Here is a 14006-nt window from a genome sequence, read left to right on the forward strand (position 1 = left end):
TCATCACACAGAGACGCATAGACTCACACAGAGACCCACAGACTCACACAGACCCACAGACTCATCACACAGAGACCCACAGACTTGCATAAAGACCTACAGACTCACAGAGACCCATAGACTCACACAGAGACCCACAGACTCACAGAGACCCACAGACTCATCACACAGAGACCCACAGACTCACACAGAGACCCACAGACTCACACAGAGACCCACAGACTCACAGAGACCCACAGACGCATCACACCGAGACGCATACACTCACACAGAGACCCACAGACTCACACAGACCCACAGACTCATCACACAGAGACCCACAGACTTGCATAAAGACCCACAGACTCACTGAGACCCACAGACTCGCACAGAGACCCACAGACTCATCTTACAGAGACGCATACACTCACACAGAGACCCACAGACTCACACAGACCCACAGACTCATCACACAGAGACCCACAGACTTGCATAAAGACCCACAGACTCACACAGAGACCCACAGACTCACAGAGACCCACAGACTCATCACACAGAGACGCATACACTCACACAGAGACCCACAGACTCACACAGACCCACAGACTCATCACACAGAGACCCACAGACTTGCATAAAGACCCACAGACTCACAGAGACCCACAGACTCATCACACAGAGACCCACAGACTCACACAGAGACCCACAGACTCACAGAGACCCACAGACTCATCACACAGAGACGCATAGACTCACACAGAGACCCACAGACTCACACAGACCCACAGACTCATCACACAGAGACCCACAGACTTGCATAAAGACCTACAGACTCACAGAGACCCACAGACTCACACAGAGACCCACAGACTCACAGAGACCCACAGACTCATCACACAGAGACCCACAGACTCACACAGAGACCCACAGACTCACACAGAGACCCACAGACTCACAGAGACCCACAGACGCATCACACCGAGACGCATACACTCACACAGAGACCCACAGACTTACACAGACCCACAGACTCATCACACAGAGACCCACAGACTTGCATAAAGACCCACAGACTCACTGAGACCCACAGACTCACACAGAGACCCACAGACTCACAGAGACCCACAGACTCATCACACAGAGACGCATAGACTCACACAGAGACCCACAGACTCACAGAGACCCACAGACTCATCACACAGAGACCCACAGACTCACACAGAGACCCACAGACTCACACAGAGACCCACAGACGCATCACACCGAGACGCATACACTCACACAGAGACCCACAGACTCACACAGACCCACAGACTCATCACACAGAGACCCACAGACTTGCATAAAGACCCACAGACTCACTGAGACCCACAGACTCACACAGAGACCCACAGACTCACAGAGACCCACAGACGCATCACACCGAGACGCATACACTCACACAGAGACCCACAGACTCACACAGACCCACAGACTCATCACACAGAGACCCACAGACTTGCATAAAGACCCACAGACTCACTGAGACCCACAGACTCACACAGAGACCCACAGACTCACAGAGACCCACAAACTCATCACACAGAGACGCATGGACTCACTCAGAGACCCACAGACTCACACAGACCCACAGACTCATCACACAGAGACCCACAGACTCATCACACAGAGACCCACAGACTTGCATAAAGACCCACAGACTCACAGAGACCCACAGACTCACACAGAGACCCACAGACTCACAGAGACCCACAGACTCATCACACAGAGACCCACAGACTCACACAGAGACCCACAGACTCACTCAGAGACCCACAGACTCACACAGACCCACAGACTCATCACAAAGAGACCCACAGACTTGCATAAAGACCCACAGACTCAAAGACACCCACATACTCACACAGAGACCCACAGACTCACACAGAGATGCACAGACTCACAGAGACCCACAGATTCATCACACAGAGACCCACAGACTTGCATAAAGACCCACAGACTCACACAGAGACCCACAGACTCACAGAGACCCACAGACTCATCATACAGAGACGCATACACTCACACAGAGACCCACAGACTCACACAGACCCACAGACTCATCACACAGAGACCCACAGACTTGCATAAAGACCCACAGACTCACACAGAGACCCACAGACTCACAGAGACCCACAGACTCATCACACAGAGACGCATACACTCACACAGAGACCCACAGACTCACACAGACCCACAGACTCATCACACAGAGACCCACAGACTTGCATAAAGACCCACAGACTCACAGAGACCCACAGACTCATCACACAGAGACCCACAGACTCACACAGAGAACCACAGACTCACAGAGACCCACAGACTCATCACACAGAGACGCATAGACTCACACAGAGACCCACAGACTCACACAGACCCACAGACTCATCACACAGAGACCCACAGACTCACAGAGACCCACAGACTCATCACACAGAGACCCACAGACTCACACAGAGACCCACAGACTCACACAGAGACCCACAGACTCACAGAGACCCACAGACGCATCACACCGAGACGCATACACTCACACAGAGACCCACAGACTCACACAGACCCACAGACTCATCACACAGAGACCCACAGACTTGCATAAAGACCCACAGACTCACTGAGACCCACAGACTCACACAGAGACCCACAGACTCACAGAGACCCACAAACTCATCATACAGAGACGCATAGACTCACTCAGAGACCCACAGACTCACACAGACCCACAGACTCATCACACAGAGACCCACAGACTCATCACACAGAGACCCACAGACTTGCATAAAGACCCACAGACTCACAGAGACCCACAGACTCACACAGAGACCCACAGACTCACAGAGACCCACAGACTCATCACACAGAGACCCACAGACTCACACAGAGACCCACAGACTCACTCAGAGACCCACAGACTCACACCGACCCACAGACTCATCACACAGAGACCCACAGACTTGCATAAAGACCCACAGACTCAAAGACACCCACAGACTCACACAGATACCCACAGACTCACACAGAGATGCACAGACTCACAGAGACCCACAGACTCATCACACAGAGACGCATAGACTCACTCAGAGACCCACAGACTCACACAGACCCACAGATTCATCACACAGAGACCCACAGACTCATCACACAGAGACCCACAGACTTGCATAAAGACCCACAGACTCAAAGACACCCACAGACTCACACAGAGACCCACAGACTCACAGAGACCCACAGACTCATCACATAGAGACGCATAGACTCACATAGAGGAGTCTCGTCCTAACGCAGTGGCTGTGTGGCTGTCGGCACCACAGGACAGCACGGGGATGAAGCTGTGGAAGCAGCGTTGGTTCGTGCTGTCCGACTTCTGCCTGTTCTACTACAAAGGTGAGTGGTGCACTCTGACCCCTGACTTCTCAACCCGAGCCCTCACCATCTCGTTACCCCGGTTACTTGTGACGTGCTGGCAGCCGAGTCGCCACGAGTGGGCGGGCCCGGTCGCTCCGCCGTCGTGCCGTCGCTGGGGCCTCGATGTCTGACGTTCCGCCCCGTGCCACGGGAGCTCCCTGGCAACGGGCTCGCTGTCCCCCCCCCTGCCCTCCCAACCATGCTGACTCTGCCCCCCCCCCACCCGCCCCGTGGCCCCCTGCTGTGGGGGAGTGCAGACAACAAGGAGGAGGGTGTCCTGGGCAGCATCTCCCTGCCCAGCTTCCAGGTGAATCCGGTGGAAGCCGACGATAAAATCAACCGCAAGTTCGCCTTCAAGGTACGGTGGGCAAGCGAGTGGGCCTAGCGGGCGGGCCTGGCGGGCGGGGCCTAGCGGGCGGGCCTGGCGGTGCGGCGTGTAAACATCGCCACTGAGGAGACGAAGACGGCCGGGCGTGGTGCCAGCCACCCACACCCTCGTCGTGTGCCGGGATGCCCCCTTCCGCTCGCACGCGGGGGGCCCACGGCGCGTGGTCACCGCCGCTCACTCGCGTCACCGACCGTCGCGGTGAAGTACGGTCACCGAGACAACGACCGCGGCACGTGGGAGGTGGCAGTGGGGGGGGGAGCCTTTCATCCCGCGGCGGATTGACGAACGCCCACACACTCTCGTTTTTGTGATTGTCATCACAACAATAATATTCACCATCGTTTTAAGTGGCCGCTGGTCACGTGTGCTTTGTGTTCTCAGATGCGACATGACGTGAATGTGCAGCGTGCTCGTCGTTGCACGGGGGGGGGGGGTTGTTTTTATTAATTTTTTTCGGCTCGCTAACTTTTCGACTGCCCGCCCACTAACGGATTTCCCTGCCGCGCGCTCACTAACGCCCTGCTCAGGTGGGCAGGGGTGGGGGCCTCGGGTGGAGGGTGCGGGGGGTGCGACCGCTTGCCCGCTACGCCGCTCACGCTGTCCCCTCGCTCACGTAGAAGGCGTGATGTGTGACGTACTAGCGTGTGTGCGCGCGTGTGTGGTATTAACGTGTGCGTGTGTGTGTGGTATTAACCGCAGTAATCACCACGCACCATCTGCTTCATTCAAAGTGGACGTTGAGAAATTCTGGATAGCTCCATCACCCCCACCCCACGCCACACGTCTAGACTGTTCTAACGATTGGCGTTGCGGTTTGCTCGCAAAGCGACGCTGCGTCTCGACGCACATGGTAGTAACGGCACGGCCACCGAGGCGACGTCGGTTTGCACCCCCCCCCCTCCGTGCACTTTCAGAAATTACCTTTCCTGCACGGTCTCCGTGCCGCAGCCGGCTGCTGCAGCTGCTACGCCCCGTACAGCGCGCGAGTTTGAGAAACCGCCGCTGTGCGGTGAGACGGTGCGGGGGGGTCTGGGTGCGATGCGGGGACTGGGTGCAATGCGGGGACTGGGTGTGATGCGCGTGGCTGCTTGTGCGTGCATCGCCGTCGTCAATGTGTTCCCCCCCCCCGTGCCGCGTGACCCCCTGGGAACTCTGGGAACGCCTCTTCCTCCTCTCCGTGCCTCTCTGGGTGCCTTCTCGGCTGGACCGTCGCTCCTTTCACTTCGACCTCGCGAGCCACTCGCTCGCAAGGCGGCTTCGCTCGCCGGACAAAGGTACGCGCCCGCATGGCTGGGCTCGGGGTCGCGAGGATTTGGGGATGGACGGAGGGGGGGGGGGTTCTTGCTGCGTTTTGTTTTTAGCCAAAAACAGCTCATCGGCTTTTCAGATAAAAATTTCCGTGCGGTCGCCATGGGGCGGTGGATCTCTGGAGTGGTTCTGGGACGCCTCCTTCCTCGTGGCGTTCTCCGGACATGCCTGGGCGCTTCCGCGGTGGGCTCCTGCTGGCGGATGCTGCTCTCTCTCGTCTCCAAAGGAGTTCAAAAACCGGCGACGATTTTTTTTCAAAAGCGGAAATTATTGATGTTGCCGTACGTCGATTAAAAAATAAATGAAACCTTTATAAGACGTGGGGGAAAGCCGACGGGAGAAAATACTCGCGTCGAATTTTCTTTTTATAAAACGAGCTGACCTGCACGTCGTCGCACAGGGCTAAAACAATAAAAAATGCAAAGCTACTCGAGAGGAAGCTGTTGGCCAATCAGGTCGGGGGGCAGGGACCCTTCTGAGGAATGGAGTTTCGGAGACTCGCTGGGCCCGAGGCTTTCCAGAGTGGTGAAGTATGGCCAAACAACCCCCGTGGCTGACACGGCATGAGGAGGGCTTCATCCGGCAGTGGATTGGCAAAACGAGGAGTTGATAACAATGGCTATTTTAATGGGCTTTCATTGATGAATCGATGACATTAATGAATATTTATTTACGATGTAATTTTGGTGCTCTGGAAAGCCTCACTTGTATGCGAACAAATACGCACTTGTGTACATGCGTGCGATGTCTGTGTTCGCGCACGCACACGCATTCACGCAAAGTATGTCTTTTTTATCTCATAAGTTAAATGCCAGACGAATACAACTGCAACAGGGAAGTTACACTTCGCCGTTACTTCGAATGCATCAAAGCAATGCAGGCAAAAACGGGAAATACAATCGCGACGGAGTTCACGACGTAAAGTCCGGCCGGGTTATAATGCAGCTGACCGGATTATAATGCAGCTGACTGGGTTATAATGCATCTGACTGGGTTATAACGTAGCTGACTGGGTTATAGTGCAGCTGACTGGGTTATAATGCATCTGACTGGGTTATAACGTAGCTGACTGGGTTATAGTGCAGCTGACTGGGTTACAACGCAGCTGACTGGGTATTAACGCAGCTGACTGGGTTATAATGCAGCTGACTGGGTTATAACGTAGCTCACTGGGTTATAATGCAGCTGACTGGGTTATAATGCAGCTGACTGGGTTATAACGCAGCTGACTAGGTTATAATGCAGCTGACTGGGTTATAACGCAGCTGACTGGGTTATAATGCAGCTGGTCGGGTTTATAATGCAGCTGACTGAGTTATAATGCAGCTGGTCGGGTTATAATGCAGCTGACTGGGTTATAATGCAGCTGGACGGGTTATAATGCAGCTGGCTGGGTTATAATGCAGCTGGTCAGGTTATAATGTAGCTGACTGGGTTATAATGCAGCTGGACGGGTTATAATGCAGCTGACTGGGTTATAATGCAGCTGACTGGGTTATAACGCAGCTGACTAGGTTATAATGCAGCTGACTGGGTTATAACGCAGCTGACTAGGTTATAATGCAGCTGACTGGGTTATAACGCAGCTGACTGGGTTATAATGCAGCTGGTCAGGTTTATAATGCAGCTGACTGAGTTATAATGCAGCTGGTCGGGTTATAATGCAGCTGACTGGGTTATAATGCAGCTGACTGGGTTATAACGCAGCTGACTAGGTTATAATGCAGCTGACTGGGTTATAACGCAGCTGACTAGGTTATAATGCAGCTGACTGGGTTATAACGCAGCTGACTGGGTTATAATGCAGCTGGTCAGGTTTATAATGCAGCTGACTGGGTTATAATGCAGCTGGACGGGTTATAATGCAGCTGACTGGGTTATAATGCAGCTGACTGGGTTATAACGCAGCTGACTAGGTTATAATGCAGCTGACTGGGTTATAACGCAGCTGACTAGGTTATAATGCAGCTGACTGGGTTATAACGCAGCTGACTGGGTTATAATGCAGCTGGTCAGGTTTATAATGCAGCTGACTGAGTTATAATGCAGCTGGTCGGGTTATAATGCAGCTGACTGGGTTATAATGCAGCTGGACGGGTTATAATGCAGCTGGCTGGGTTATAATGCAGCTGACCTGCGTGCGTGCCTGCGTGCCTGCCTACCTGCGTGCGTGCGTGCCCACCTGCGTAGCTCCAGCGGCTCCAGCGGCTTCCCAATATCGGATGGTAGTGTGGCACAGGGTGGCGCAGGGTGGCGCAGGGTGGCACAGGGTGTACACCGCCCGGCACGTACACCGCCTGGGAGTTCACAGCGACGTGGCCACAAACGATAGCTCAACGAAGTGGACATTACTCGCAAGCCATACACTCTAAACCGTTGATTTAGGTGACAAACCTTGCTCAATGTCGGTTGGCTGGTGGGTTCAACGCCATATTTATATCAGTTTAACGCCTAGGCTCTTAGGTTGACTCAGTAATCCCCCCCCCCCCCACTTTGTGCAAGAGCGCAGAAGTGTGGTCACCACATCTACGCCTCTATATAAGGAACGTAGCAGGTGGAGGACTTCTCCACAAATCTGGCTGTCGCCTGATGAATCTGGTTGTATTTACTGGTGAAACGTCACGGTACTCAGACTGTAAATGTTGTGGTTTGGCTCTCCAACACACAACCGGTGTGCTGTACTAGTACACTACACTATACACTACATTATACACTACACTACATTATACACTACACGACTATACACTACACTATACACTACATTATACACTACACACTAGTGCTGTACTAGTGACGAATTGGCCACGTTCTGTTTACGTGACAACCCTTACTAGTTGGCTGTGTCGGGTGGTTGTGGGTTTTAACGACACAACATTTACACATTTACGCGATCTAAACCAAGAAAAAAACCTGGGTTATCGATTCTAAATGTGGAGAAGAATCCACGTGACCCACGGAAGAGAGAGTCGGGATTGAACCCACGACCTCCCACGTACCAGGCGAGGTAGTCAACATCTCCCAGCCACCGCGGCGTCTCACGCGATCTGATCCCAACGCCAGCAATGGCGGTGGCGGCGGCGACGGCGGGGGCAACCGCTCACGCGGGCGAGCGGCGGCGGCGGCGGCGGAGGAGGCGGGGGGGCAGGTGCTCGTCGACGGGCTCCGTGGGGCGCCGGGAGATGTTGCGGCGCTGGCCCGGTGGAGGCCGCCGCGCTCCGACGACGAACGGGGGGGCGGCCCTCGTGGCGATGTGGAGATTGTGACGGAGGAGGGGCCGGCTCGCTCGCGGGCCGGCACGGACGACGACGACGACGCTGCGGCGGCAGCCGTGGCCGCGGAGGAGCTCCGGCGGCAGCTGCGCGACGGCGATGGCGAGAGGGGGGCAGCCGCGGAGCGGCGGGACGGCGACGAGAGGTTCGACCCGTCGGCGGGCCCAGGCCGAACGACCGCGGAGGCCGCCGATCGCCCCACCGCCGGCGCCGCGATCTTACGGCCGGAAGCGGCGGCGAAGTCCGGCGTGGTTCTACGTCACCCGAACCAGCAGCAGCAGCAGCCGCAGCAGCCGCTGCAGCTGCAGCTGCGCCTGCAGCGGCACAGCATGGACGGGATGGGGCTTGTCGGCAGCAGCAGCAGCAGCCTGTCGGCGCTCAACCAGGACGAGTTTGGCTACGGGGCGGCTGGCGGCGCCGGCGAGGGCCACCGGGCGGCGGCGACGGCGGCGCTGGAGAGGCAGACGCGTGACTCCACGGTGCAGCTGGAGCAGTGGATGATGCGGTCGCTGAAGGAGAAGAACGAGAGAGACCGCTTGAGGTGAGGGAGACGCCGGGGTGCGGTTGGGGGGGGGGTAGAGGAGGGGTGGGGGGGGAGCAGCTCAAAGATTGGTGACAGGGAGTGAAGGAGGAGGGGGGGGGTGAAGATGGGAGGTGGAGGGAAGGAGGTGGAGGGGAGGAGGTGGAGAATGGTTAGAGACGAGATGGGGGGGATGGACACGCGTGGCTGTGAACCCTGCGGGTCGCAGCGGTGAGGCGTCGCTGTGAAACCTTGAGCAAGAAACGGGCCCTGACCCCCTCCATCCTCCTCCTCCCCTCTCCTCTCCTCTCCCCCCCCCTCTCCCTCCTCCCCCCCCCCCCCCCGTAGCATCGCGTCCACCCAGACGCTGCCCAGGTCCATGCCCAGCTACCGCCAGTCGCTGGTGGTGGTGGTGGGCACCCCCGGGGGGGTGGACGTGGCGGCGGCCGCCCCGGGGGCGCGCCGGCAACGCGCTGCCGAGTTCAGCCACGGCCACGGAGCGCGGGTACGGCTGCCCCCCCCCCCCCCTCCACACACGTATGGCACTGTCTGTCGGGCTTTCTGTCTATCGGGCTGTCTGTCTATTGGGCTGTCTGTCTATCGGGCTGTCTAACTGTCTGGCTGTCTGTCAGGCTGTCTGTCTGTCGGGCTGTCTGTCTATCGGGCTGTCTGTCTATCGGGTTGTCTAACTGTCTGGCTGTCTGTCAGGCTGTCTGTCTGTCGGGCTGTCTGTCTATCGGGCTGTCTGTCAGGCTGTCTGTCTATCGGGCTGTCTGTCTATCGGGCTGTCTAACTGTCTGGCTGTCTGTCAGGCTGTCTGTCTGTTGGGCTGTCTGTCTATTGGGCTGTCTGTCTATTGGGCTGTCTGTCTATCGGGCTGTCTAACTGTATGGCTATTTGTCAGGCTGTCTGTCTGCCGGGCTGTCTGTCTATCGGGCTGTCTGTCTATCGGGCTGTCTGTCTATCAGGCTGTCTGTGAGGCAGTCTGTCTATCGGGCTGTCTGTCTATCGGGCTGTCTAACTGTCTGGCTGTCAGGCTGTCTGTCTGTTGGGCTGTCTGTCTATCGGGCTGTCTGTTTATCGGGCTGTCTGTCTATCGGGCTGTTTGACTGTCTGGCTGTCTTTCCCTATGGTCTCGCAGTGCACGCAGACGCTGGATAGGAGGCCCACACCGTCCATGGTGCACACGTCCACCCCGCAGTCCACCCCGCAGTCCACCCCGCCCAGCCTGCAGGGCCGCACGGTGAGACACACGCCGCTCACCCCCACGCTCACCCTCGCCGATAACCCCCATGCTCACCCTCCCCACTCACCCTCCCTGCTCACCCCCGCGCTCACCTCCACGCTCACCCTCGCCGCTCACCCTCCCCGCTCACCCCCACGCTCACTCCCGCGCTCACCCTCGCCGCTCACCCTCGCCGCTCACCCCCACACTCACCCTCCCCACTCACCCTCCCTGCTCACCCCCGCGCTCACCCCCACGCTCACCCTCGCCGCTCACCCTCGCCGCTCACCCCCGCGCTCACCCCCATGCTCACCCTCGCCGCTCACCCCCACGCTCACCCCCGCGCTCACCCCCATGCTCACCCTCGCCGCTCACCCTTCCCGCTCACCCCCACGCCCCCCCACCCTTCGCAAAAGAAGTTCAACGAACATTTACCTCTTGACCTCTTGACCTTTCCTTCCGACGGCGAGTCAAACCGCTCTCGCCCCGCCCGACGGCTGCGCCACCCGGTGGCCGTCTGGTCGGTGCGTCCACGGCAATCCCGCTATCGGGGTGGACAACGCCGGTGCAATGGTAACGGGGTGGCGGCCGATGTTGCTCCGTTTGTGCGGCGATGGCGGTGTTGATAATGCTGACGCGACGACGACGATGATGATGATGATGATAGCAGCGACGACGGTGATGGCGGTGGTTACGCACAGCCAGAGGAGCTGACCCTGCTGCTCATCCAGCTGCAGAGAAACCAGTCACAGGTCCGGCACGGGGGGGGAGGGGTCACGAGGTCACGCGAGAGGTCACGGGGCCACCGGGGGGGGTCACACGGGGGTCACACACAGTCACGGAGGGTCACAGGCGGGTCTCCAGGTCACACGATGGGGTCACAGGGTCACACGGGGGTCTTGGGGGATCGGAGGTCACGGGGGGCGTGGGGATGGGGCGCCACATCGGAACGAGGACGGCTGACACGGTAGCGGCACGCTAGCCACGTGCTCGACACGCACACGAGGTGCAAGATCGATTCACTGCCTCTGCGCTAGACACATGCTTAGTACTTTATATATTATAGACACGTGCTCGATTCTCTGTACTCTAAGACACATGCTTAATACTTTATATATTATAGACACGTGCCCGATTCCCTGTACTCTAGACACACGCTTAATACTTTATATATTATAGACACGTGCCCAATTCTCTGTACTCTAAGACACATGCTTAATACTTTATATATTATAGACACGTGCCCGATTCTCTGTACTCTAGACACACGCTTAGTACTTTATATATTATAGACACGTGCCCAATTCTCTGTACTCTAGACACATGCTTAGCACTATATACTCAAGACACACGCTACCTACACATAATACATGCCCCACTCACAACACATGCTCTACCCCTTATATCGTATTTCACACACACACACACTACCCAAAACACACACACACACCACCCTGCCATCCTCCCACACACCACCACCCACCACTCTCACCACACTCCCTGGCCACGCTCACCGCGCTCGCCATCCCGTGTCTTTGCTGTGCCACCCACGACTCCCCCGTGCCCCGCTGCCTGCTCAGTCGTTGGCACCACCACCTGCAAAGGAACCTGCGCTTGATTGAGAGCCAGGTGAGGCAGTATGGCATCATCCTCACCAGCATCCTCACCAGCATCCTCACCACCACCACCACCACCATCCTCACCACCACCACCAGCATCAACCTCACCACCATCCTCACCACCACCATCATCACCACCACCAGCATCATCCTCACCACCACCACCAGCATCATCCTCACCACCATCCTCACCACGACCATCATCCTCACCACCACCACCATCATCATCTCTCACCTGCATGGCCCCCACCGTCCCCATGGTTGCAGCCAGTACCCCCCCCAGCCCCCCATCCATCGCCCCCCAGCCCCATCGTCACCTCGTTACCCGTAAGGTGCCCCCTCGTCCCGTGCCTCGTCACGGACCTCGTCACGTACCTCTTCAAGTGCCGTCACACCAACCCCCCTCCGCCCCCCCCCCCCCCCGTTCCCCCTGCCCGGTAGCTCCCCAGTAGCCCAGCGGCGTAGCTGCCGGTGGCGTGTGCGGGGCGGGCCGACCGCGGGGGGGGGGGGGGGAGCCCCAAGTGGTCACACAGCGGGAGCAAACGTCGCGAGTGCTGCAGGCGGTGCAGTCGTACCGTTGGTGAGGCCCAGGTGCCAGGCTGACGAAGGGAGGAAGAGAAGGGGTTGGTGGAGGGGGGTCCACGCCACCTGCACCGCTACGCCACTCGGGGGCCCATCGCATGCCTGACGTCGCGTTGCTGAGGCCGCGTTATCCCTTTACCCCGTCGTTTAGTTACCCCCCCGCCCCACGTCACGAGAGGGTCACGAACGGCGGGGTCGCACAAGCTCGATTGCGCCGCCGCCCCCCGCCGGGTCTGGCTGGGTTGGAAAATAATTTCACTGGAGGGGTAGGGGGAGAGACAAAGGCGGCCAGGCATGGTGGCGGTGGTAGTGCCGGCCACCCACCCACCCGGCTCGTGCGCCACAGTGCTGGCCTTCGCAGGCGCCGCTGCAGCGGGCAGCTGCAGCGGCGCTCGCCCCAGCGCCCTCGTTGAGGCTGCGTGCCGCCGAAATCGCGGTGTTATCGGCAAGCGCGGAAAAATATTCGGCGACAAATGAAACCTCCCCCACCAATCCCCTGGGGGATGGGAAATCCCTCAGCCATGAAAACATCGTGGCACGAAATATTGGAAGAAGTCACCCCCTGTGAGTGGCTGGCTGAGGTGCCATCTGTTGAGGAAGTACAGAAGGCGATCCGGAGTCTGAGACCAGGAAAGGCAGCGGGCAGAGATGATCTCCCAAGCGAAATGCTGAGGGAGGGTGGCGTTTGTGCACAGACTGCCCTATATGACATCATAACAACAGTCTGGACCACTGGACGGGTTCCGCAGGATTGGAAGGATGCCCTGGTGGTCCCCCTTTTTAAGAAGGGGGACCGCACAGACTGTAACAACTACAGGGGCATCTCACTCCTCAGTGTGCCGGGAAAGGTCCTGGCAAGGATTATTCAGCATCGCCTTGCCAGGCACGCTGAGGAGAGGCTTGCGGAGCCCCAATGCGGTTTCAGGAAAGGGCGGTCCTGCACATATGCCATATTTTCTGTCCGTCTGCTACAGCAGAGGTGTAGGGAATTCCAACAAGACCTACATCTCTGCTTTATTGACCTGGTCAAGGCCTATGATACCATCAGTAGGCCTGGGCTCTGGGTCGTTCTTCGTGCTTTTGGAGTACCTGACCCTCTGCTCACGATCATTAAGGACCTTCATGATGGTGAGCGGGCCCGGGTAAAACTACGTGGCCGGGAGTCAGAGCCATTCCCTGTACACCTTGGGGTGCGACAGGGATGTCCTCTGGCTCCCACATTATTTAACATCTATTTTGACCACGTAGTTCGTGAAGCCTTCAATAGCTGTACCGGGGGAATCTCCATATGGTACAGATATAATGGGAGGCTAATCGATGCCCGGGTGCGGTCAAGGGATGGCTCCCTATTGCTCAACCACGTTATGTATGCTGATGACTTGGTAATAGCTGCTCAGTCAGAGGAGGAGTTGGAGACGCTGCTGCTGAGACTGGAGCGTGCCACTAAGAGGTGGGGCCTTACCATCAGCCCCACCAAAACTAAGCACCTGCCTGGGTATTTTGTACCATCGGACACTCCACCCCCACAACTCCCAATCGGTGATGGGGCAGTTGTGGAGAGAGTGGAGAGTTTCCCATACCTGGGCAGTGTGCTTATGACTGGCTCCAGTTTAACAGCAGAGGTCTCACTCCGAATCAGTCGAGCGGCAATATCTTTTCATCGGTTGCGTAA

Source organism: Petromyzon marinus, unplaced genomic scaffold (genome assembly GCF_048934315.1).
Source record: "Petromyzon marinus isolate PM22_M1 ecotype Great Lakes invasive population unplaced genomic scaffold, UKy_Petmar_22M1.pri1.0 PM_G_Scaffold_36, whole genome shotgun sequence".
Lineage (NCBI taxonomy): Eukaryota > Metazoa > Chordata > Hyperoartia > Petromyzontiformes > Petromyzontidae > Petromyzon > Petromyzon marinus.